Consider the following 24,250-nt stretch of genomic DNA (forward strand, 5'->3'; position numbering starts at 1 on the left):
ATTTGACTGTTTGTCTAAATAAGATGGCTATCCCTTTTTTTTTAGTGGAGCAGGATGCATAATATGCCTGGGGGTAGTATCTCTGAAAGGTGTTAGGGGGCGATATCGTATTAAAGTGCGTTTCTTGTAAGAATAGCACATCTCCTTTTGTTTTTTTTAATTCTTGTAAGGCGAGCTTTCTTTTGATTGCTGAGTTAAGTCCCCTAACATTTAGGGACACTAGTCTAAGTGTTGTATTTGGAGCCATTTTCGGAGCCATCCAGCAAACCGCTCCAGGGCTTTCCGGATACAGTCGGGTCCCCTCTTTCCCATAAGCTTTAGGCTCTGCGTTCAAATCCTTTCACCAGGTCAAAGGGGTCTCCACTTCTTTGCTGCGCTGGGATGTGTAGATCCTTGTAGCTCCAGGGGCATGCGCCCTCTTTGTGGACAGGTAGGCATGTGTTCCCCGCCAGGGGCAGACCAGCGTTCCTCATCTCGTATGTGTCTCAGAAGCTCGTAAGGGGGGGGGGGGCAATAGGTCGTCCAAACATATAAATTTTGCCGGGAGTAGTCTTTTCCTCTCCAGGTGACATTTCTCAGTCCTCACCTGCCTGGTTACGTTGGGTGGCTATTCTCTGAGAGGAGCGTGGTCCCCTCTCTGTTGGCCTGTGATCTGGGTCTCCGTCCGTATCTTCAGGGGCAATTCCACCTCCATTCTTGTGGGGGACACCGAGCCCCTTTAGGAATCTTGGTATCTCTTCCGGGTAGGAAAGGGTGTGGAATTTGCCTCCAGCCTGGGCCACAATTTTAAAAGGGAATCCCCAGCGATGTTTAATCTTGTTGTCCCTTAATTTTAGTGTGAGGGGTCTGAGCTCTCTCCTGCGGTCTACTGTACGTTTTGAGAGATCACTGTATATCTCAATATGTACATTCCGGAACTGGATGTGTCCTTTCTCCCTGCTCGCCATCAGTATTTTCTCCTTTGTGGAGTAATAATGGAACCTGACCAGTATATCTCTGGTCCTCTTGGGGTCCGTGGACCTAGGTCCGAGGGCCCTATGGGCTCTGTCCATCTCTAGCTTTTAAGGAGTTAGGTCAGGTACCAGATGAATAAAGAGGTCTGATAGGTATGTGTGCAGCTGTTCAGTCTCCACTGTTTCTGGGACATACCTCAGTCTCAAGTTCTGCCGCCGATCGCGGTTTTCCTGGTCCTCGGCACTTTCCTTGAGCCCTCTGATCTCCCAGTGCAGGCGGTTGATCTCGTCCTCCGCGGAGGACTGAGCCTGCTCCAGTGTTTCCACTGTGCTTGCCAGCCCATCTGTTTTGGCCGTTAGGAGATTCAAGTCCGCCATTAGGGTGTTAATGGCTTTACCCAAATCATCCCGAAACTCCTTCCTCATTCTGGTGAAGAGGTTTTCTAAATATGTTTTGTTCACATCTATGTTTTCAATTTCCTGCTCGTGCGCCCTGCTCGGGCCCTCCCGCGTGTCGGCTGAGCCGCCATCTTGGGAGGTCTCGCAACTCCCCGCGGTCTGCTGGCTTTGTGGGAAGTAGCTCGTCACTGACTGCTGAGCTACCTTCTTATTTTTGCCGCTCATGCTGGCTAGCTTCCCCTCCGCTTGTATGTATTTATTGGGGGGGTTTAGATGTAGAGATGCCGCAGGAACTGTGGGGTCTTTTTAGTGCAGTAGGATAGGATTGTTTGTTTAGTCTAGTACAGCTTGTCTGGGTAGATATGGGGTTATTGGACCCAGGGGTTCTGGCCTTAGGGCTGTGTTTCTGACCTGCAGGTCGTTATTTCTGAGGCACCTTTGTGTGGTGGCGGTGCTTCCACGTGGTGGTGCTCCCCCAAGATGGCCACCTCCTCCCTCACCACGCTACTGAGGCCTATGGCTCCCTTCATTAGTGGGTCCCCTCCCGGTGTTCTTCACTCCCAGCAGGGCCCTAGGTCAGGTTTGTACCTTTTATTTACGTGTGCCGTCCTGGGGGGGAGCTGGACCCGTAACGGGGGGTCTCCGCTCGCGCCTTTCCTCACGGCCTCAGGCGGCCACAGCGGGCGCTTCTCTTACCCCACAGGGGGTCGGGGGTTCCGTCCCTGATCACCGCTGATTCCCCTCTATTCTTGGCTCCTCGGGGCGCGCGGAGTCTCGTCTCTGGAGTCTCTCCGTCAGATTTGAATTTTGCGGGCTGCAGAGGGGAAAGTCCCGCACCGGGGGCAGGGGGTCTCCGACACAGCTCTCCGGGACGCCGGAGCCAGCCACTTCGGAGCCCAGCTTGTCACCGGAGCAAAGTCTTTGGGGGTTCACTTAGGGATTCCTCCGCTTTTCCTGATTATTTTATTATTTAATATGCTTCGTTAGTGCTATTCATTCAGAGGGGGTCGGGAGCGTCTCTTTCAAGCTGCCATTCCCCTTGACGTCACCGGAAGTCTCCGGCTTTTGAGATTTTTAATGTTTTTGTTGCGTCCGCCAGCTCTTTTTGGGTAATTTTTGCGTTAAGCATTTGATTCTCCTCCTCTGTCAGTGTTGGTAGGAGGCAATCGGACAGGTAATTACTAATAGGTTCAGTGGCTGGTGTCCCCGTGTTCCCACCCTGAGCCTTGAGGTTATAAAGTTTTATATAAAATGCGGTAAATTCCTCCGCTATTTTCTGTTCGTTATAGATTATTTCTCACGATTAATTTTTTATCGCTGTGATCTGGGAACGCTTCTGTATACCTCTTAGTTTGCTCGCCAAAAGTCTGTCAGCCTTATTGCCCTTGTCATAGTATTTCTGACAAGTCCATGTAAGAGCTTTTTCTACTTCTTCCATTTGGGCTTGTTTTAGCTCATTCCTGGCTGCGGTCAAGGTTTTATAAATCTTTTTCGAGGGGTTGGGTTTGTGCTGCTGTTCCAGCTTAATTATTTTAGTTGTAACAGCTAGTGACATACCGCTCACCTCAATATTGAATACCAACTCTATGATAGGGATGACAGACATACATATATAAGGAGACAAAGGATGCTCCTAAAAAGATCCCACTTTAATGCACAGCAAAGCCGAAAATAGTCCACAGGTATAGTAACCCACTAGAGTAATGGTAAGGCTATAAGGGTACAATTAAGTTACCGCTCCCAACACTGTGGGAGGACAATTACCACTAAAATGCCCTAGGGCAAAAATAATAAATGATTTATTGATATTCAGAAGTCGACGCAGTAACACACACTCAAAATAACCATAAAACAATTAAAACATAAATCACGGGTGAGGCAGGGTAAGGGGATATTATTATAAGATGAATTCCCAAATATTAGTATGTATGTCCCCTTACCAGTACCAGGTGGTAGTGTGAGACACAATAGTAAATACAAATGATAGGCAATAGAGAATGCTAGAGCCTCTGGTCTCAGGGTATGGTGGAGGTTGCACTAATCATTGCATGCTGTGATTGATCTGCTCAGTATCAATAGTTGGATATCACACTGACAATAGGTAGTGATGCATGCAGAGTAGTGAATGCAAATAAATGTGCCACTGTCATATATCACAAAACCTATATAGGTACTAGGTCACATGATCAATGATTCAGTAAATCATTAGTGCACATTATACCACATTATATAAATGAACCGCGGCATGTGCATCAAAAACCGGACCTGATATATGCATAAACTACCTCTGCTAGGCAGTTAACAACTCGAACAACCCCACACAAACTACCAGGAACAGTCTCACCCGTGACTCCTCCTACACGACGTCAACGTGGTGACGTCATGCCGACGATCGTTTCGCGCATAAGGGGCTGGCGCTTTCTCAAGGTTCAGCCTTACCCGTGATTTATGTTTTAATTGTTTTTATGGTTATTTTGAGTGTGTGTTACTGCGTTGACTTCTGAATATCAATAAATCATTTATTATTTTTGCCCTAGGGCATTTTAGTGGTAATTGTCCTCCCACAGTGTTGGGAGCGGTTACTTAATTGTACCCTTATAGCCTTACCATTACTCTAGTGGGTTACTATACCTGTGGACTATTTTCGGCTTTGCTGTGCATTAAAGTGGGATCTTTTTAGGAGCATCCTTTGTCTCCTTATATATGTATAATTATTTTAGTTGTCAGATCTGTTATTAATTTCACCTTGGCCTTTCTGTGGGATGCAATTGAAATAAAAGTTCCCCTAATTGCTGCCCTATTGGCTTCCCACAGAACCGCCGGAGAGTCTACTATGCCCCAGTTGAGAGCGAAGTACTCCCTAAGAGCCTTTTTAATTTCTTTTTCAACCTCCGGGTGGTTCAGTAGGTAGTCGTTCAGCTTCCAAGTGTAGGCGGTTAATTTATGAAATGGGGTGGATAGGGTTAATGTGATGGGGGCGTGATCTGACCATGTAATGGGGCCTAAGTCCGAATTTGTGCAGGCTTCCAGGATATATTTGGTAGCAAAAAAATAGTCTATACGAGAGTATGACTGGTGGGGTGCGTAATAGAATGTGTAATCTTTTTGGCCCTGGTGTTGGATTCTCCAGATGTCCATTAAGGAATATTCCTTGGTGATTGTTTTAAATTGTTTCTCCATCCTCTGAGGTGGAGCTCTGTGTTGGCCTTGTTGGCCTGAGGTTCTGTCCTCCGCAGAGTTTATGGCCATATTAAAGTCTCCGCCCACAATCAACGAAGATAGGTAGGTAGGGTCAACCTTTTCTAACACTGCTTTCAGGAATTCCGTTTGATTATCAGTTGGCGCGTAGATGTTGATCAGAGCGACCGGCGAGCCAGCCAGTGAGCCATATACCATTAGAAATCTACCCTCTGGGTCTGAAGTGGTTTTGGTGATATTGAATGGGGTTCCTTGTCGGAGCAGGATCGCTACTCCCCGCTTTTTACTGTTAAATGACAAGAAGAAACCTGTAGAGAATACATTGCTAATCAATTTGGGCAGCTCTTGGGATGTAAAGTGCGTCTCTTACAGGAAGATGATATCTCCCTTGGACTTTTTCAGCTCTTGGAGCGCCAGTCGTCTTTTTCTATTATTATTCAGGCCCTTTACGTTTAGTGATACAAGTTTAATTGCGGACTGACTAGCTATTTGGGTGAGAGAGTTTAGTGTCCATCGGGGTCTCGCCCTTCTCACCGGGGAGATCCTGGTTCGTTGGTTCAGAGAACCTTTTTAATGCTTCTTGATGGTGCTGTTTGAGTATGGGTGTCAGGCCCGCCCGACGAGGGGTTGGTGGGAGGAGGGCAGGGAAGGTCGAGAGGGGGGGGGAATAGGCTGCTGGGACAGGGTCAGCAGCAAGAGGCAAAGTGGGACGAGGTCAGCTAAGGACTTCCAATAAGTACGGCCGGGATTGGCTACCGGCATTAGGGCTTAAGGCCCAATGGGGGGGGAATCCGATGGTTCAGGCATGGGCGTGCAGGGAAGGTGCGGACCCTTGTACTTGCTTAGTGTAAGCTCTACCTTAGTTTAAGAGGGGGGGAGAGGGGGAAATGGGAGGGGGGGAAAGGGGTCAAAGGGACGCAGGTCCCGAAACGCGTCAGAGTTACTATGTACTCCTTTTGACCACTTAATAAACCTTTTTATATCCGATACTGGTTTGCAGCCCCCATTGTTTGCACGGTTGTGCTCCGCCACTGTACCCTATGGGACTACTCTCTGCAATTACGTCTGGCATGACGCACCCACTAATCAAGGACTGAGCTGTGCTTCAAGGGAGTTCCTCACATTGATCGTTTGATTGGTATGTACTTTTGTTTTGCTGGGTGTCTATACAGGACCTTTATGGTATATACTGTATAGAGATCTGTGTTAGCCGTCCAGCGTAACTAGTACACTCCTATGTTTATATCATCCTAATGAGTCTCCTTAGCTCTTATACATGCTCTAATGCCTTGGTTACATATTTTATTACTCTGAATATGCATGTATGTTCCTAGGACAGCAGAGCCCTGAATATTGGGATAATATCCCTCACCCACTACGGTCAAGCTTATAGGTTTTGGACATGGGGAAGGCGTGGGGAGGGGAGGGAAAACTCCTAGCATAGCCATAACATGGAGATCTTTCTGACAATCCTTAAAACCAGTGTAATAAACGTGAGAACAACTCTTAACAAGCTCAGTACATGAAAAGCATTATAACCTCTCTTTTTGTCAGTCGGTCAAGCTTATAGGTTTTGGACCTGGGAAAAGGGGGGGAGATTGGGGGGGGTGGGGAGATAGGGGGGAGGGGGAGACCTGGGTTGACAGGTAACACAACAGCACATTGCATTAATGTTTTTAGGTATCATGCTGAACATAAACGGAATACTTCCTACGCTTGCTGGTCGGGGAAGAGGGGGGGAGGGATGGGGCTCTTACATTTAGTGAAGTTAATATCCGAGGATCCTTATGACATTTCTATTTGATCTATGTGGCCCGCCGTGTGCCTTCCTCAGAGGGTTTGACAACGTATTTTATTACTGCAGGCAGCATCATTAGTATGGGGCCGTGCGGCCATATCTTCTGCGGTGGAAGGGCAGGCTTATGGGATTTGGAGCGTGAGGGGGGGAGGCGGAAGGGAGGGAGAGAAAAGGGAGTACATTATATTATAACACATACAACTTTTCTCAACTTCAACATTCATCAACTGAGGATCAGGTTTTTTTTTTTTACATAACTCAACTGTGGCATAGGGACGGCTTAGCACTAGATCCATGTGGCCAGCTAATCTAGACTGCCAGTTACTGTAATAGTGTCACTGCCGCTGCTTCCATTATCGAAGTCATTTGGGCTTCCTGTCTTGTGCAGGGCTCATTAGGCAGCTTCCCAGTTAACTAGTATTTCCTAGTCCGGGGGGTGGGGAGGGTAGCAACAGTCGTGCGAACCGAGCCTGGGGTCCATAGTCCTGTACCCGGGCCTTAGACAGATTAAATTTTGCTACTTACAGTTAGTAGATCGCAGTGCTGTTGTCGGAGCATCGCGCTCCCCTCCTATTCCCCCCGCCAACCCCTAAAGCCCAGCCGGACCTCAGCACTCTTCAACTGCCATTCGGTCAGCGTCAAAAGTTATAGTAGCTTCAGCTGTGGGTTGCCTCCGATCGTCAGGGGTCGGATTCAGAAGCTATGCGTCTGGCTGGGTCTGGTGTGGTTCTTGAGCCGTCATGTGCTCCCGTCTTCGCTGTGGACTACGGTGCTTCTCATCTGTTCTTGGCGCCGCCGTTCTCCTCGCGGGACGGGTGCTGCGTGGTTCCGCGTCCTCCCGGTGCGGTGGGTCTTGTTGTTGCTCCGTTGTCCAGGAAAGCGGCGGGGTCAGACCCAGGGCTTTCACGAATGGGGCCATGTCCTCAGGGCGGCGGATGGTTAGGAATTTGCCGTCATAGCTTACCGTAAGCTTGAACGGAAAGCCCCAGCGGTACTTCACCTCCTTCTCCCGGAGGAATGAGGTCAAGGGCTTCATTTCTCTCCTTCGGTCGACTGTTATCCGTGACAGGTCGTTGAAAATTTGGAGAGTTTCATTTTGGAAAGGTAGTGACTCTTTCCCTCTGCAGGCGGTGATGATCTTCTCCTTTACTGTATAGCTGTGTAATCTTATGATTACATCGCGTCGCCGGTTGGGATCTTCTGATCTGGGAGCTACCGGCCGGTGGGCCCTATCCATCTCTAGGTCCATGTCCTCTAGCGGGCCGCAGAGCAATGTGAACAGTTCCGCAAGATAGGGACGAAGCTGGCCAGGTAAGACCGTCTCCGGTACATTTCTTATGCGCAGATTCTGGCGCCTGTCCCTATTTTCTTGGTCTTCCTGCCCGTCTTTGAGACGGGAGATCTCCTCTCCTAGCCGGATGATTTCTTCCTCGGCTGCTGTTTGTCTTGCCAGGGACTCCTCCAGTCCACCTTCCAGAGTCGTTGTCCTCTCTGTTAGGCCAGACATCTCCTGTTTAATCTCCGCTACTGCTGCTTTGATTTCTGCCTGCAGGGATGTTTGGAGCTTGACATGCATGGTGGAGAATAGGCTCTCCAGGTAGGATCGGGTGATCGGTTCCTCTATCTCCATTTCAAGAGTTTCATGGGCTTTCGTACCCATATTTAGAGCTGCTTGCGGCTCTTGTGAGCCTCGTGGTCCGCCACCCTCTTGGTTTGCTGGACTCTTCTGTGTCGGGGAGAAGAACCGTGACACCGCCGGTGCTGCGGGCTTCTTTGTGTGTTTGGACATGCTCCGATCTCTCCAAGTAATGGGGGTATGTTTTTGAGCCTTGAATTTCTGGTTTGGGAGCGTTATTTATTAAGTTTTAGCCGGTGGGTCTGCGGAGCTCCCCTCCTACACCCCCATTCCTGATGACATCATCGGAAACCCATCCCTTTAGCACATTTTTAATGGATCATCAACATTCAGTATTGTCATAGACAACTTAGGATATGGCTGTGGTTTTTTTTTTTAGGGAAGCTGTGTCTTTAACTGAAACGGGAGGCGGCCATCTTGGATCCAGATGGAACGCAGGCTGAAACACATGACATGAAGATAGCTCCTACTCAGAAAGCTCTTATTTAGACCACAGCTCTGATCAGACCCTCTCTTCACAGTGGGGGCGCAGGCAGGCTCAGGAGGGATCAGGTAGGGCGCAAGAAGGCGGGCAGCCAATATCTTCAACTGGTTTAGCCAACAAAATAGTCAGTGGGTCCATAGAAATGGACACATCCGTTATTTCTTTTTTTAATAGATTGGATAACGATCCAATATTTCTATTGCCGGACACGTTCACCAAATGTGGACCATATCGCTTCTCTGCCCACAACCCCTCCAGCACAGATCAGACACCACAGGGTAGATTTGCTTCAGCCGCCATGGCATGAGGTACCAATGAATAAAATTTTATATATATTTTCTTTAGTTGCTGTGCATATGGAAGTTTTTGCAGCAAACTCCCATATATCCTCCCAATCATCCCTGTCAATTTCTATTTTCAAATCCGCTGCCCATTTGAGCATGCAGTCATGATCATGTGAATTGACCAAGGCCTCCAAACTGGCTTTTATTCTAGTTATCAAACCTTTTTGATAACTACCTCTCCTACATAGGCAGCAGAGATGTAGAGGAGCACAGCAGCGTTTCTTGGCAGCATACCAGCTAGTGGATCGCCAAAATGAGGGTAACTCCAAGCAGGGATGAGTATTAAAAGAGTACTTTAATGGTCAGTGCAAAACAGAACAATGGTAGGAGCGCACCTACGCGTTTCGTCCGTAAAGGACTTTCTCAAGGTGGATTATACTCTATGTCCCTGAACCTGGATCCATTATGCTATATGGAATTATCAGTATACTAATGAGCCATCTATGGTGATGCACCATAAACACCACTTACCTCTCCTACATAGTGCTTCAAAACTTGTGAAGGGAGTAAATTCTAATTTTGGGGACATTTTTGGAAAAAAATTCTGATCTGTAGATATTTACACATACTAAGGTCTGGTGCCTCATACCTAGTTAGGAACTCTTGGAAACTAGAAAGTTTTCCTTTATGCACTAGGTCGGTAACTACTCTAATATGTTTAGCTTTAATTTGGTCGAATTGTTTATAATCACAGCCTGGGGGGAAATTGGGATTGTTAAAAAGCGGAGTGAGTTGCGAAACGGGAGACACAAGATTAAATTTGCCCTTAGACTTGCTCCAACTCTCACAGGTAAATCTCGTCGGATCTAGCTCAAACATTTTGGCGTACACCTCCTTAGCCAGTGCCCATAGGTACACTGGCAGGGAAGACGTTCTAGCATATTGGGATTCTATGGCTAACCAACAATATTGTGTTGGATCAGCGTTCCACATCACCACCTGCCTTAGTTGGGCAGCTTGGTAGTATTTCGAGATATCTGGGACACCCAAACCTCCTCTTGTCTTTAAAGCCATCATCACCGATCTAGCTGTTCTAGGCCTTTTACCTTGCCAAATAAAATTAAATATTCTATTTGGGAAGTTTTTCAGTTCGGATCCCGGTATCTGGACTGGGAGAGTCTGGAAATGATATAATAACCTAGGGAGTATATTCATCTTGACTGATACTATTCTCCCAATCCATGACACCTGATATCCTTCCCACTTTGCCAGATCCCTTTTAATCTTATCAAACAATGGTGGATAGTTGCCTTGATATAGGGAGTGGTAGTTCCTAGCCACATTTACTCCCAGATATTTAATATGTGAGGAACTCCATCTGTAGCTGAAATTCAGTTTTGGTAATTTTATCTCTGGATCCGAAAGATTCAGATTAAAAGACTGTGACTTGTCGCTGTTCATTTTATATCCAGAGATTTTTCCAAAGTCTTTTTTTTTTTACAATCTTTTTTCCTTTATTGGAGACAGATAAAAGTTGGTACATTCAGGGGTTACAATCAGTACAGTATTTAACAATCGGATAGGATTAAGTTGACTTGGTTGTGTTCTATGGAGACAGTCTCAATAAAGCCTTTTCTCAGTTTTATGTCAAAAAAGAGATGGGTAGGGGGAGACTCAGGTTGGGGGGGGATAGATGGGAACGACAAAAGATGGGTTGGGGGGGGGCAAGTTTCGGGGAGGGTCGGAGGAGGGGGGGGGGAGCGTTGGGGTTTTCCTCTCTTATTGTCATTGCCGGGGGGTAAGTGAGGGGAGATGGGTTATTTTATGTAGTTGGGTCTAGTCTGGTGTCGAGATTCCTAGACTTATCCATGGTTCCCAGGTGTTGTGGAATTGTGGCATTTTTTGCCTGAGCATTGCTGTTAGCCTTTCCATGCTCATGACTAGGTTTATTCTGTTTACTACTGTCCTTCGTGAGGGTGCTTTCAGTTGTTTCCAGGCTGCTGCAACTGTACATCTCGCGGCCGTGAGTATGGCCGACATCAGTCTGGCCTCGGGGGCCGGGATGTCCTCCATTGGGCTGCCCAGCACGTATGTCAGAGGGTCCAGCGGGACCTCCAGGCCTAGGGTCTCGTCTAGCAAGCTCTGGATTCTAGTCCAGAATTTCTGGATTTCGGGGCATGTCCACCATATGTGGGCCATGTCCCCTTTCTGTCCACATCCCCTCCAGCACAGGTCCGATGCGCCGGGGAAGATCTGGCTCAATCTACTCGGGGTCAGGTACCATTGAAATAGTATTTTGTATATGTTTTCTTTTGTTACTGTGCAGATTGAAGTTTTGGGGGCTGCCTCCCAGATGTCCTCCCACTCCTCGAGGTCTAGGGGTACGCCCAGGTCTATACACCGTTTTTGCATATAGGCATGTGTGGGCGAGGGGAGGGAATTTTCGATTATTCTGTAAATTGACGTAATTAGTCCCTTCTGGTATTCTCTCACTTGGCAGAGGGACTCAAATTTGGTTATAGGGGGGAATTTTGAGGACGCGGACAGAGCTCTGAGAAAGTGTCGTAGCTGTAGGAATGCAAAAATGGGGAGGTGGGGGGCCGCTAATTTGTTTTTGAGCTCCTGGAAGGACAGAGCTTCATTATTCTCCAGCAGATCCGCTACCGTGCTAATATGAAGGTCCTGAAATAGACCGATTTGGGCTTGGGTGCATCCCGGAGGGAATTCAGGGTTCCCAAGTATGGGGGTGAGTTGGGAGGGGGGAGAAGTTAGGCCATATTTCCCTCTGTTTTTGGACCAGATAGACCACGTGCATTTCATTGCTCCTAACTCAAATTTCTGGGGAGGTTTTCCTTTATATTCTGGGGACCATAGCAATATAGGGAGGGGGAGAGGGGATATGTAGCTAGCCTCCATTTCTAACCAGCAGGTTGTACTCGGGGGGCTGTTCCAGACTACTGCTTGTCTGAGCTGGGTCACGTGGTAATATCTGACCACATCTGTTACCCCTAGTCCACCCCTCGTTTTAGCTGCTAAGAGCACTGACCTCGGGACTCGGGGTTTCCGATACTTCCATATAAATTGCATTATTTGCTTTTGAATATCCTTTAGGTCGGCTAACGGTATTGGGATTGGGAGGGTTTGGAAATAGTATAACAGTCGGGGAAGGATATTCATTTTAGCGGAGATGATTCTGCCGAACCAGGAGATCTGGTATGTATTCCATGTCTCTAGGTCTCTCTTGATTTGACTAAATAGGGGGGGATAGTTTGTTTTATATAGCATGGAGTACTTTTTAGTGATTTTTATTCCTAGGTATTTTATATGGGACAAGTTCCATCTATATTTGTAGTTTGATTGGAGAAGTTTCCATGTGGCTTCGGGGAGGGATATATTCAGTGCCTCAGATTTGTCCCTGTTTATCTTGTAGTCTGAGGCCTGACTAAATTCATCTAATAATTTGTGGAGATTGGGCAGGGAGATATGTGGGTTAGCTAGTGTCAGAATGACGTCGTCCGCGAAAAGGGATATTTTGTAGTTTTTGTCAGCTATAGTTACACCTGTGATGTTCGGGTCTGCTCTAACTTGGGCCGCCAGAGGTTCTATTGATATTGCGAATAGCAAGGGGGATAGGGGGCAGCCCTGTCTGGTTCCGTTTCTAATGTGGATCGGACTGGATTGTCCTCCTGGTAATTTTAAATATGCCGTGGGGTTCTGGTAGAGTGCTCTGACCCCCTCTAGAAACGGGCCTGAGAAGCCGAATTTGAGCAGGGTTTTGTCTAGGAAGGTCCATTTGATCCGATTAAAGGCCTTCTCGGCGTCTAGACTGAGGATCATGGCTTGAAGTTTGTTGAGATGCACGTGGTCAATGATATTAATAATCTTGCGGGTGTTGTCAGAGGCCTGTCTTCCTGACACAAATCCCACTTGGTCTATATGAATTAGTCTGGGGAGAATAGGGTTTAACCGGTTTGCTAGGATCTTGCTAAAGAGTTTCAGGTCTGTGTTAAGCAGGGAGATTGGTCTGTAGCTACCGCATTGCAGCGGGTCCCTTCCTTCCTTGTGTATAATTGCTAGGTTGGCAGCTGTAATTGTGCCTGTGATCGGGGCTCCTTCTAGGAAAGAGTTGAACATATCGAGTAGAAAGGGGGAGAGCGGCATGCTAAATTTTTTATAATGGGCGTTTGAGAAACCGTCTGGACCAGGGGTTTTGGCTATCTTAAGGGTGCTTATGGCTTGTGCCAATTCCTCCTGGGTGATCTTACCATTTAGGGCTTTGAGTTCCTCTTCCGTGAGAGATGGTAGATTACATCTTGCTAAAAATTGCGAGATATAGTCTACGTCTACTGGGTCTTGGTTGGGGGGGTGGAGATTGTAGAGATCTGTATAATATTTTGCAAATTCTTGGGCTATTTCTTTTTCGATGTAAGTGGTGTGGCCTCCTTTAGTGTGGATTCTAGTACTTTGGCCCCTTGTTTTTATGCCCCGAAGTTTTGATGCTACTGTAATAGTTTATCAGCTTTGTTGCCTTTGTCATAAAACTTCTGGTTGGACCATTTAAATTTTCTCTCCACCTCCTCTAATTGGGATTGTCTTAGTTCGGTCCTAGTTTTTTCAAGTATTCTGAGTAGTTTCTTGGAGGGTGACTTTTTATGCTGGTGTTCCAAGGTAGTTATTTTTTCAGTTAGCTCTTTTTGCATTTTTAGTTTCTGCTTTTTTTTATAAGATGCTAGGGAGATTAGATCCCCTCTGATTTGAGCTTTGTGGGCTTCCCACAGTGTTGACGCTAGGGGGACTGACCCTTTGTTTTGTTCAAAGAACATATTTAGTTTGTGTCGAATCGTATCTACTGTTTGGGGGTCGTTCAGTAAGGTATCATTAAGTTTCCAATTATAGGAGGTGTGTTTCACAAACGGGAGAGTTAGGGTCAAATCTATCGGGGCATGGTCAGACCACGTTATTGGTCCTATATTGGAGTGGGAGGACGCCTGGAGGACATTTGTGGAACCTATGAAATAGTCAATCCGCGAGTATGATTGGTGCGGGGCCGAGAAGAACGTATAGTCCCTCTGGCCGACGTGCTGGGCCCTCCAAATATCTGTGAGGGAGAAACTTTTTAAGACCTCTCTAAGTTTTGTCGCTTTTTGTTGGGTCTGGGCTACATATTGGGTGGACGGTTGGGTGGTTCTATCCTGATCGGGGGATAGGGCCATGTTGAAATCGCCAACTATGAGCAACGAAGCTAGAGCTGATTGATCAAGGGAGTCTAGCAGGACCTGGATAAATTGAACTTGATTTTCGTTTGGGGCGTATATATTTATTATAGAAATAGGGTTTCCAGAGAGGGAACCTTGAATGTGCAGGTATCGGCCATCTGGATCTCTGTTAATCTTGGAGAGGGCAAATGAAACACTGTTCCTTATTAGAATGGCTACTCCTCTTTTTTTAACCTGGGAGGAGGCGTAGTAGGCCTGGGGAAAGGTCTGCTTGAATGTGTTTGGGGGATCATTAGAGTTGAAATGTGTCTCTTGTAAGCATATGATATCGCTCCGGAGTTTTTTAAGTTCCTGGAGTGCTAACGTACGTTTTTTAGTTGAGTTGAGTCCTTTAACATTTAGGGAAGTGATTTTAATTGATGACATTATTGTGGGGTCGTGCTTCCAGGATTGAGAGGCCTGGACCCCGTATTTATCCCATGACGGGGGTTGTTTTGTTTATTATTGGGGGGGGGGTTGGTTGGGGCGCAGCTTGGTTCGTGAGTCATTGTGTCCTGAGGAGCTCGGGGGGGTTGGGTGGGAGGGAGTTGGACGGGGGGAGGAAAGGGGGAAGGGGGGGGGCACACAAGAGGAAAGTAAGAAGTGGGCTTTCTGAGGGCCCATTTGTTTTTCCCTGTGGCACCTTCGTGTCCAGGGGTTGAGGGGGGAGTCCCCGGGAGATCTTTCCGTGATGTCGGTCGTGGAAGACTTCCAGGATTGGAGGTCCGGCACCCTCCACTTAAAGATTGGTAGGTGGGGGTGAGGAGGGGGGGGGAAGGGGGGTATTGAGGTTGGGTATAGCCTTGGGAAGAGATTTGTGTTCTCTAGTTTGAGGAGCTTTGTGGAGGTGGGGGAGGACAGGGAAGGGTGGGGGAGGTGAGACGGTTGGGGGGGAGGGAGGGGGAGGGGGGGGGAAAGTGGGGTGGGGGGGTGTGAGGGGGGGGAGGGGAAGGAGAAGGGTGGGGCAGGGGAATGGGACGTTAGGGTGCAGGGGAGATCAGGGATATCTCCCATGATTTTCTCGCAGTTCCCTTCGTAATGATATGTCCTTTATAGGTTTGCATTACTAGGCACCTGTGTTTAAAGTGCTTATCAGACGCCTGTTTCACTCTGTCTTAGCCATTGCCTCGATGGAGTGAGATTTCGGGTACCAAGCGCGTGTGTAGGTTTTCTACTGTGCTTTATCTGGGCAGGGGGGGGAGGGACAGGGGGGGGTAGGGTATATGCGTGGAGGGAAGGGGGGAGGGGAGGGGGTGGGATAACGGGGGGGAGTGGGGGGGAGGGGGAGAAGGGGGGGGAGAGGATGTGGAGTAGGCGGGCTGGGTGGGGAATGGTGGGGGGGAGGGGAGTGAGGGGTTGGAAAGGGGGGAGAAGAGAGCGGGTTTAATGATCCGTCTTATTACATCGACACTTTTCATTGCAGTACAATATACAGATTACTGGATTACATTGTTAGGCAAAGGCTTAAGGAAAAAAGGAAAATCACAGCAGTGTGTATCTCCAGACATTCATTCCCTCGTTATTCCTCTTTGTAAGCTAGGGGAGATCATGGGTACCTTTAATGAGAGCGGTTCTCTTTTCGGTGTGTTAGTCGGGGGGGGGGCGGGGTGGAGGCAGGAGGTTGAGGGGAGGGGGATGGGAGGTTGGGGCGGAGGGGGGGGGTGTGAGGGGGGAAGGGGGGGGGCGGGGTTTGGGGGGGAGGGGAGGGGGTGGGGAAGAGGAGGAGTGGGGAAAGGCTGTGAAGTAGGCAGGCTGGGTGGGAGGTGATGGGGGGGTAGTGGGGAAGAGGAGGAGTGTGGGGGGGGAGGGGGAGAAGGGAGGGGGGAGAGGATATGGAGTAGGCGGGCTGGGTGGGGGGTAGTGGGGGGTAGGGGGGGAGGGGTTGGAGGGATGGGAGGAGAGAGCTTGGGGTTTAGTGACCTGTTCCATTTCATCTACACATTTCACTGCAGTGCACTGTACAGACTAATGGGTTACATTGCTAGACACAGGTAAGCGCAGAAAGGAAAATCACCACCATGTTTATCTCCAGACTCTCATTCCCTCGTTATTTCTCTTTTTTTGTCAGAGAGGAACTTCAATCTCACAATATTTGAGAAATACATTTTGACCGGGTATGGGTGTGCATATGCTGTATTTAAGAGCCCGTTACTCTGAATGCTTATCCTGAAAGGGTAGATAAGGGAATAAACCCCTAATGTGGTGCTTCAAATTGGTGTCGGTATTGAGGACTGTTTAATCCTCAGTGTAGCAGTGGTAGGGCAGATTTGCCAATGTTTGAGGTGATAGAGGAGAGCAGCGGAGTGTGTACCCCTAGATAGAAGATAATAACTTCTTTTGGGCACAATAAGGCACAATCTGGATAGCCGTGTAAGAAAAATGATCTCTAACCTGACCGGAGTGCTTCTCCCATCCGGCGGTTCCTTCTGTGGCGGATCATGTGTTCCCGGCGGGTCCTCGAGCAGGGAGTGCAGGGACTCATGTAGCTGGCTCGTGTAGTGCCTGATGGCTGTCCGTTTCAGAGGAGGGGGCCTCACCGCTGCTCTCCTGTAGCGTGCATCCGTCACGGGAGAACAGGAGAGCAGCGGTGAGGCCCCCTCCTCTGGAACGGACAGCCATCAGGCACTACACGAGCCAGCTACACGAGTCCCTGCACTCCCTGCTCGAGGACCCGCTGGGAACACATGATCCGCCACAGAAGGAACCGCCGGATGGGAGAAGCACTCCGGTCAGGTTAGAGATCATTTTTCTTACACGGCTATCCAGATTGTGCCTTATTGTGCCCAAAAGAAGTTATTATCTTCTATCTAGGGGTACACACTCCGCTGCTCTCCTCTATCACCTCAAACATTGGCAAATCTGCCCTACCACTGCTACACTGAGGATTAAACAGTCCTCAATACCGACACCAATTTGAAGCACCACATTAGGGGTTTATTCCCTTATCTACCTACACTGGCGACACAGTTTATTGCACTGCGGCCAGATCCGCAAGCCGGGAGATTTCCCGGCTTGCTAGTGGCCGCCCCGCGGCGTGCCGCGCGTCACCGACGCGCGGTCACGCGTCATCGGGAGCGTGCGCCCCCTGCACGCGCGTCCAGGGCTCCCCGAGGGAGCCCTGGTGTCCCGCGATGTGGGGGACGGCGGCAGGGGGTTCCGGGGGACCCGGCGGACCCGGCAGCGGGAGGGAGAGCGCCCCGATTGGAGGGCGCTCTTCCGCTGCTTCGGCGCGCGCCCGTCACCCTCCGGCGCGCGCCAGGCTACTGCTGCGGCCGAGAACGGGCAAATGCTCGAATAAACTCGGCCGCAGCAGTATGTCTCTAGCATTGTGGTAGCTCATTGCTGTATTCGGTAAGGACTTATTTGTATTGTATCCAGTGGTTTATGACAAAGACATTTTAACCTCTTACAGGCTGGCTTGTGGCTTTTTTGTGCATAATAATTAAAACTCAATTTTTTTTTATGATCTAAGTTTATACAGTTGCTGAGTATTTGGAGATCTTTTTTAAGACTGTCACACAGAGACTTGTGTAACTTATGCCTTAATTATGGATGACACATTTGAGGATTGTGTTCAAGAGGATGGCGCAGATACATTTGTATTTAGATGCAGCGACCACACCAAAAGAAGCAGAAAAGCTGCACATGTCTTTGATGAAACCGGTAAAGTGTTTTGTGAGGAATCATCTGACCTGGTGACCTATTTTCAAAAGTTAGAACAATTACTATCACTCAATATCCGGTTATGGTGGGACATAACCTCCTTGGATAACTATGTGAGAGTTAACAGAATTCCAAGGGGGTTACGTATTAAAAAATCTCCCACCTTTGGATTTATCAACAAAGAATTTGAAAATAAATGGAGGATGGCCTTAGATGAGTGTTCCTTTAAACTCATGGGACTAATTATTACTCAAAAAAAGGAAGAGAGATCTGCTTTAGAGAAGGACATTTTGGATCTGAAAACAAAATTAAAATCATTTAACAAAATGGAACATTTCTCTAATAATGACCTGATCCTGTCCCAGAATATAGACGAGGTAGAGAACACGATCTTGGAAAAGAAACAATCCAAGTTTGAAAGGGACAAGCAAGATTATCTTAAACATCAAGTATATTTTTGGGAACTACCCCCAAAACCTAACACAAATAGATTTAGAGGTAGATCTAAATCACCCCAACATAGATCTAATCAGAACAAGGGTGCCAACCAACCAACCCCTAAAAAATCTATACTCAGAAATAAATATGCTGAAGCGTCTAGTGCAGACTCAGATCTTTCAGAGGGGGAAAATAGACCTACCTCAATTACATTTGAAAAAGAGAAATACGATGATCCCTGGAAGAAGAAAAACACAGGTGGGGTACTTCGCGAGTCCACTACCTCGGATAGATTGAGCCACACCACATATACCGGTGAAGATGATGCAAGACCATCCACCTCCTCCTTTGTACCCGCTTTTTTAGGACGCGGAGGGGAAGCCCAAAGAGGGGCCACGAAGAGGAAAAAGTATCATTAGCGGAGGACAATGTCATTAATATCTCGAACGTGTCACTAACCATTGACCAATTAAAACTCCTGAATAAAGGGCTTTATTTTGCTCCGCTAAGTAACTTTGATCTCTTCAGCACCATCATAGACTTGCAGTGTTTCACTCGTAAGCTGGCCCTAACCAAGTTCTTTTCAGCACACAAGAGTTCACCAAATGAATCAGGAGAGACCATGGACTCTATTGCAGATGTTGATTTAAATGTATATGATACTAACAGAGAAATTCTTTCTTACAGGGAGCACTGTGCAGTTGCAGATTTGGAGGGTCTCCTTGGTGACCAAACGGGTAATTCATCCCCATATGAACTTTCTATGGATTTCTTCCAACACGAACATACAAATTTTAAAAGAAAGTCAATCTTCTGCGCCAATAACTCTAAGGGTCCCTTTATCTCTACATTTGAGAAACTTGTCGAGAGGGACCTTAGAATACTGGCAGAGGGGATCACGATTGGTCACCCCAAAGGGAATAATCTCTCGAGGACTGAACGACAAGAGCTAATTAATTTACAAAAAGATAAATCCCTTGTCATTAAAAAAGCAGACAAGGGAGGAGCAATTGTTGTTCAGTCCTCGGAAGATTATAACAAGGAAGCTCTCAGACAGCTAGGAGACGTTGTTACATATAAAAAACTTCCCTCAGACCCTACTCAAAGATACCTCGTCCAGCTTAGGTCACACCTGGAATTGGGTGAAGTCCTCTATATTTTGGATCCTAAGGAGTTGGGCTTCCTGTACACACCAGACCCAATTATACCTATTTTTTATCATCTCCCAAAGATCCATAAAACCCTGACGCAACCTCCAGGTAGGCCAATTGTGTCAGGTATTGGATCTTTGGGAGATGCTTTATCACGTTATGTTGATTTTTTTCTACAGCCTCTAGTGCTCAGCCTGCCCTCTTACACTAAAAATTCCAGACATTTAATTGAAGACTTACAAACAATAAATTGGACTACCAACTGTGTCTGGGTGACTATGGATGTGAAGTCATTGTACTCCATCATAGACCACAGGCAGGGCATAGAGGCTGTACAGCACTTTCTTAACAAATCTGATCTCTCCCCTGCACTTTGTATTTTTTTAATTGAATCTATCACATTTCTGCTCACGCACAACTACTTTAGCTATGATTCACAATTTTATTTGCAACTCACTGGCACTGCAATGGGTACGTCTTTTGCACCCTCTTATGCGAATCTTTTCATGGGGTTTTGGGAATCACTATTTATTTATAGCGATTTAAATTTATTTAGGAAACACATTTTGTTTTATCGCCGCTATATCGACGATCTGTTTTTGATTTGGGAGGGTGACACTCACACTCTGGAGCTTTTTATCCAGTCTTTAAATTCTAATAATTATAACCTACACTTTACACATGAGCACAGTAGTAATCAAATACACTTTTTGGATATCCTTATTTATGTTGATTTAATGGGAGAGATTCAGACTGACGTGTACAGGAAGCCCAACTCCAGGAACACTTACCTTATGGCGAATAGTAATCACCCATTGCCCCTCAAGAAAGGTATACCAAAGGGGCAACTTATGCGCCTCAGAAGGTTGTGTTCAACCGATGAAAATTTCATCAACCAGGCAAATCTAATGATTAACAGATTCAAGGACAGAGGGTATCCTGAAGAGGATCTAGTGAAAACATTTACTATAGTTAAAGCAATGTCAAGGGAGGAGCTTCTATCAAGAACAAAAGGGAATAAGGGAGATCGCATCCAAAATGTACCCCTGTTTATCACCAGACAGAGCCGTCAATCAAATGACATTAGGTCCATTATAGCCAGACACTGGGAAACACTTAAACTAGACTGTGACCTAGGAAACATCACAAAGGAAAGGCCCAAATTGGTCTTTCGTAGAGCAAAACCTTTGTCATCTTATTTGTCACCCAGTCTCTTTTCATCCCAAAGTGTGGAAAAAATTAGTAATATACCTAAAGGGTTCTTCCCATGTGGACGGTGTAATGTGTGCCAGTATGCTAGACCAACTAAGGTAATTGATTGTCTAAAACCAAAGATTAAAAAACCCATACATATGTTCATCAACTGCAACAGTAGTCATGTGGTCTACATGATCAAATGCGGATGCAACAAGACCTATATTGGCCGTACAATTAGAGCGCTAAAAACGAGAATACAGGAACATGTACGGCTAATTAAGAAAAAGGACTTGTTGCACCCGGTCTCTCGACACTTTTCCTCCTGTCGACAAGGTGGCCTACATGGCTTTTCCTTTTTGGGACTTGAACATGTCCCTAATATGATAAGGGGTGGTAATAGACTTAAGATATTGAACCAAAAAGAGATGTCATGGATCTTTTGTACGGACAGTCTCCACGCACAAGGTCTAAATGTGGATTGGGAGCTGTCCCATTTTTTATAGACTGCTAGCCCTGTGTATCACAGTCAACTGTTTGCTGAATAGAGAGAGATATATGTATATATGGGCTGATGAACTGTTTGTCCCCTGGTTGAAGTACCTAGGGTCTACTAAAATACTAAAATACTAAAATCTGAAATATTGAAACAAAAAACGAAAAATTATATATTAGGTGTTTGAATATAAGACCGGTACTTATGATATTTCTCTGCCGTTGTTCTGCTGCTCTTTTGCTTTCTTGCTTTTATTGTTTTTAGAGGCTTCAAAATTATTGTTTTAAAAAATTATTGTTATAACTTTGGCTGTACTAATATAATCTTCTGTATCACAATAATATGAGGCTATGCCCAAAATTATTGGGTGGTCTGTTGCTACGATACAAAATAGAATGCAAAATAGAATGCAACAGTGTCAGTCTTCTATGTATCCATCATTGTCTGATGCCTGAATTTTCATATAGGATGATGTGACAATTTATATATTCTCTCTGTGTGGCTGTTCTTATTTTATTTTTTAATGTTTAGATTTGTGACATGTCTTAAACATGTTTTTTGTTTTGTATTATTTTTATGCATAATAGGTGAATTAAGTACATCTAGCTCTCTAGGATAATCTCTTGCAAGCTAAATGGTCATTCTAAATATGCTTAATATTATCAGATGATGCATTACCTATTAATGTATATTAATATGTATATATTTTAAATAAGATTAAATGTCATGTTATGTTCTCCACATATCAGTTTGCTATGGCAGCCAGAGGATAGACCTGCTACCCTTACAGTATTAGTTTCCCATAATGTATTCAGGAACCATATGGTTAAAACTCCCCTCCATTGGATTTGATGGGCAGCACCCTTCTAATTTACATAATTATCCAGTGGCCTGTAAATTACCGGCCAGGGGCGGGGATTTCTAATTGATCACGTGGGTGTCTGTGGGTATTTAAGGAACATCCCTGGCTGCAGTATAGCACTCTTTGAAAAAGTCTCTTAGACGAAACGCGTCAGAGAACCTGTCCTGTTTTTAATGGCAATGTTGCCGGAATAAAGCTTTTGCACGCAGTCACTGCCGCCAGCCTGTCTTTTTGCTGTGCTCCAATGTCCTTGTTTCTCCCCTCCTCTTATCCTGAAAGGGGAACCGGGGGGAGTAGGAGGGGGGGGGGGGAAAGGCAAGGAAGGGGGGTAGGTGGGGGGGGGGGAGCCGGCTTATCTCTCTAGGCGTAGGTAAATTTTTCAACTTATGGGAAATCTTTTTGGCCGTTTGTGAATGCTGTAAACCCTTGTTATGAGTGTTTATTACTCATTCTTTAACCAACTGTGGGTCTTTGTCGCCCATTACTAGGCATTATATCGGTTGCGAATTCTGTTCTTTCAGGGGGCGGGGGAGAGGGGGCAAGGGGAGATATCTGGACACACATTTGGGTTTGCATATCACGTTGTTAAGGCATCTCCTATATGCGGCAGTTCGCGACCCCATGAGGGGTTAATTGAGTTCTTGCCATTGATCGGGGCCTCAGCAGTTCTAGGGTCCCAGGTATATCGGGGGGGGGGGGCAGGGGGGGGAGGGGCGCTTGGGTGAACATCCACGGTACCTTTAGGGGTTGTCGGGGGGGGGGGGGAGTGAGGGGGAGGAGGTGAGGGTGTTATTTTCATACGACCTGTCTCTTGGTGGTTTCAGCTTGGGAGGGAGGAGAGGGGGAGGATTCCCTTGACCAAAAGGAGATCAGGGGGCCGGCGGCCCTGTCCACGCGGGCGCCTCGGTGCTGGGTCTCCTGGCTTTCGGGATGAATGGCCGGGGGGGAGAAATAGTATGAGGGGGGGAGGTAGGGGGGGGGGGGCTTCTTTTTCTCTTTTTTTTTTCCCTCCTTTCCCCCCCCCCCCCTCGGTGGAATTGCGCCATTGCGCACGTGCGGGCCTTGTCGTCCTGATCTTGGGACTCGTTCCTCGGAGCTGATGACGTTAGTGACTTCTCCCCGTCCCATGGTGGGCCCGTTGGCGGATGAATCTACTTTGCTATCTCAGCGGAGATAGGCCCGTCATCTGCTGGCTTGTGCTGGGGCTCCGGATGGCTCGGCTCGGGGCGGGCAAGGTAAGGATAGGGGAGGGGGGGGGAGTGAGGGGTGGGGGGGAGGGCAATAGGGAGTGGGGGAAAGGGAGGCTTGGGGGGGGAGAGTGGGGGAGGGGGGGGAGAGTGGGGGGGGGGGCGGGGGGGACTGGGTTCTAGGGGGGGAGGGGGATGGGGGAAATTCCCGGTGCTTGTGGGAAGGAGGGTTGAGAGAGGGTAGTGCTGGAGGGATAGACTAAGTGGGGCGAGAGGTCAGTGTGGTATGGAGGTTTGGTTGAAGCACGCGGGTCAGCCATCTTGTTCTTGCGAGGCAGGCTTTGTTGCTCCCTGGGTCTTTTGGCTGGCGATTCGTTCTGACACTCTTGGTGTTTCCGCCGGGTCTGCTCGTAGTGCTCTGGGGGGGCTTCTCTCTCTCTCCCCGTCTCTTCGGCTGGGGACTCCTATCGCCTCGAGGAACTCCTTGATGTCATCAGGATCGGTGATGGTGAAGAACCGCCCGTTCCTCGGGACAACGAGCTTGAAGGGGAAGCCCCAGCGGTAGGGGATTCCGCGATCCCTGAGAATTGCCATGAGGGGTTTCATCCCTTGTCTTTTCAGGACGGTCCATCTGGAGAGGTCGTTGAATACTTGAATCGTGTAAGTATCCATTTTGATGCCACGTCCCTTCTCGCAGCTGCAGAGATCTTTTCTTTCGCCGTGTATGTGTGGAACTTCATAATGACATCCCTTGGGCGCTTTGGGTCTGGCGATTTAGGGCCAAGGGCTCTGTGCGCCCTGTCGAGTTGGAGCTCGTGTTCTGTGAGGTCAGGTACCAGCTTTAAGAAGACGTTTTTGAGGTAAGTTGGTAGTGATTCTGGGGGGACCGTCTCGGGGATACCTCTGAACCGCAGGTTCTGCCTGCGGTCCCTATTTTCGTGGTCTTCAATGGTGGATTTTAGCTCGGCAATTTCGTGGCCCATTCGCGCCATGTCATCCTCCAAGTTTGATTGGGAGTCTGCTATCGTTGCCATTTTCACCTCCACTTCGTCTGCCCGTGAGTTCAATTTATTCACATCCTCTCTAATGTCCCTTAAAACCTTCTCGAGGTCTTGAGTGAAACCTTTCCGCATTCTGAGGAGTAGGGCTTCAAAGAAAGCCGGGTTGAGCTCTTGCTGTTGTGCAGGACTGTGCTGGGGCATATCGGCCGCCTCCGCGGCGTCCTCGTGTTCTTCGTCGCCATCCTGGATGT

This window comes from Ascaphus truei, chromosome 4 (genome assembly GCF_040206685.1).
Source record: "Ascaphus truei isolate aAscTru1 chromosome 4, aAscTru1.hap1, whole genome shotgun sequence".
Classification (NCBI taxonomy): domain Eukaryota; kingdom Metazoa; phylum Chordata; class Amphibia; order Anura; family Ascaphidae; genus Ascaphus; species Ascaphus truei.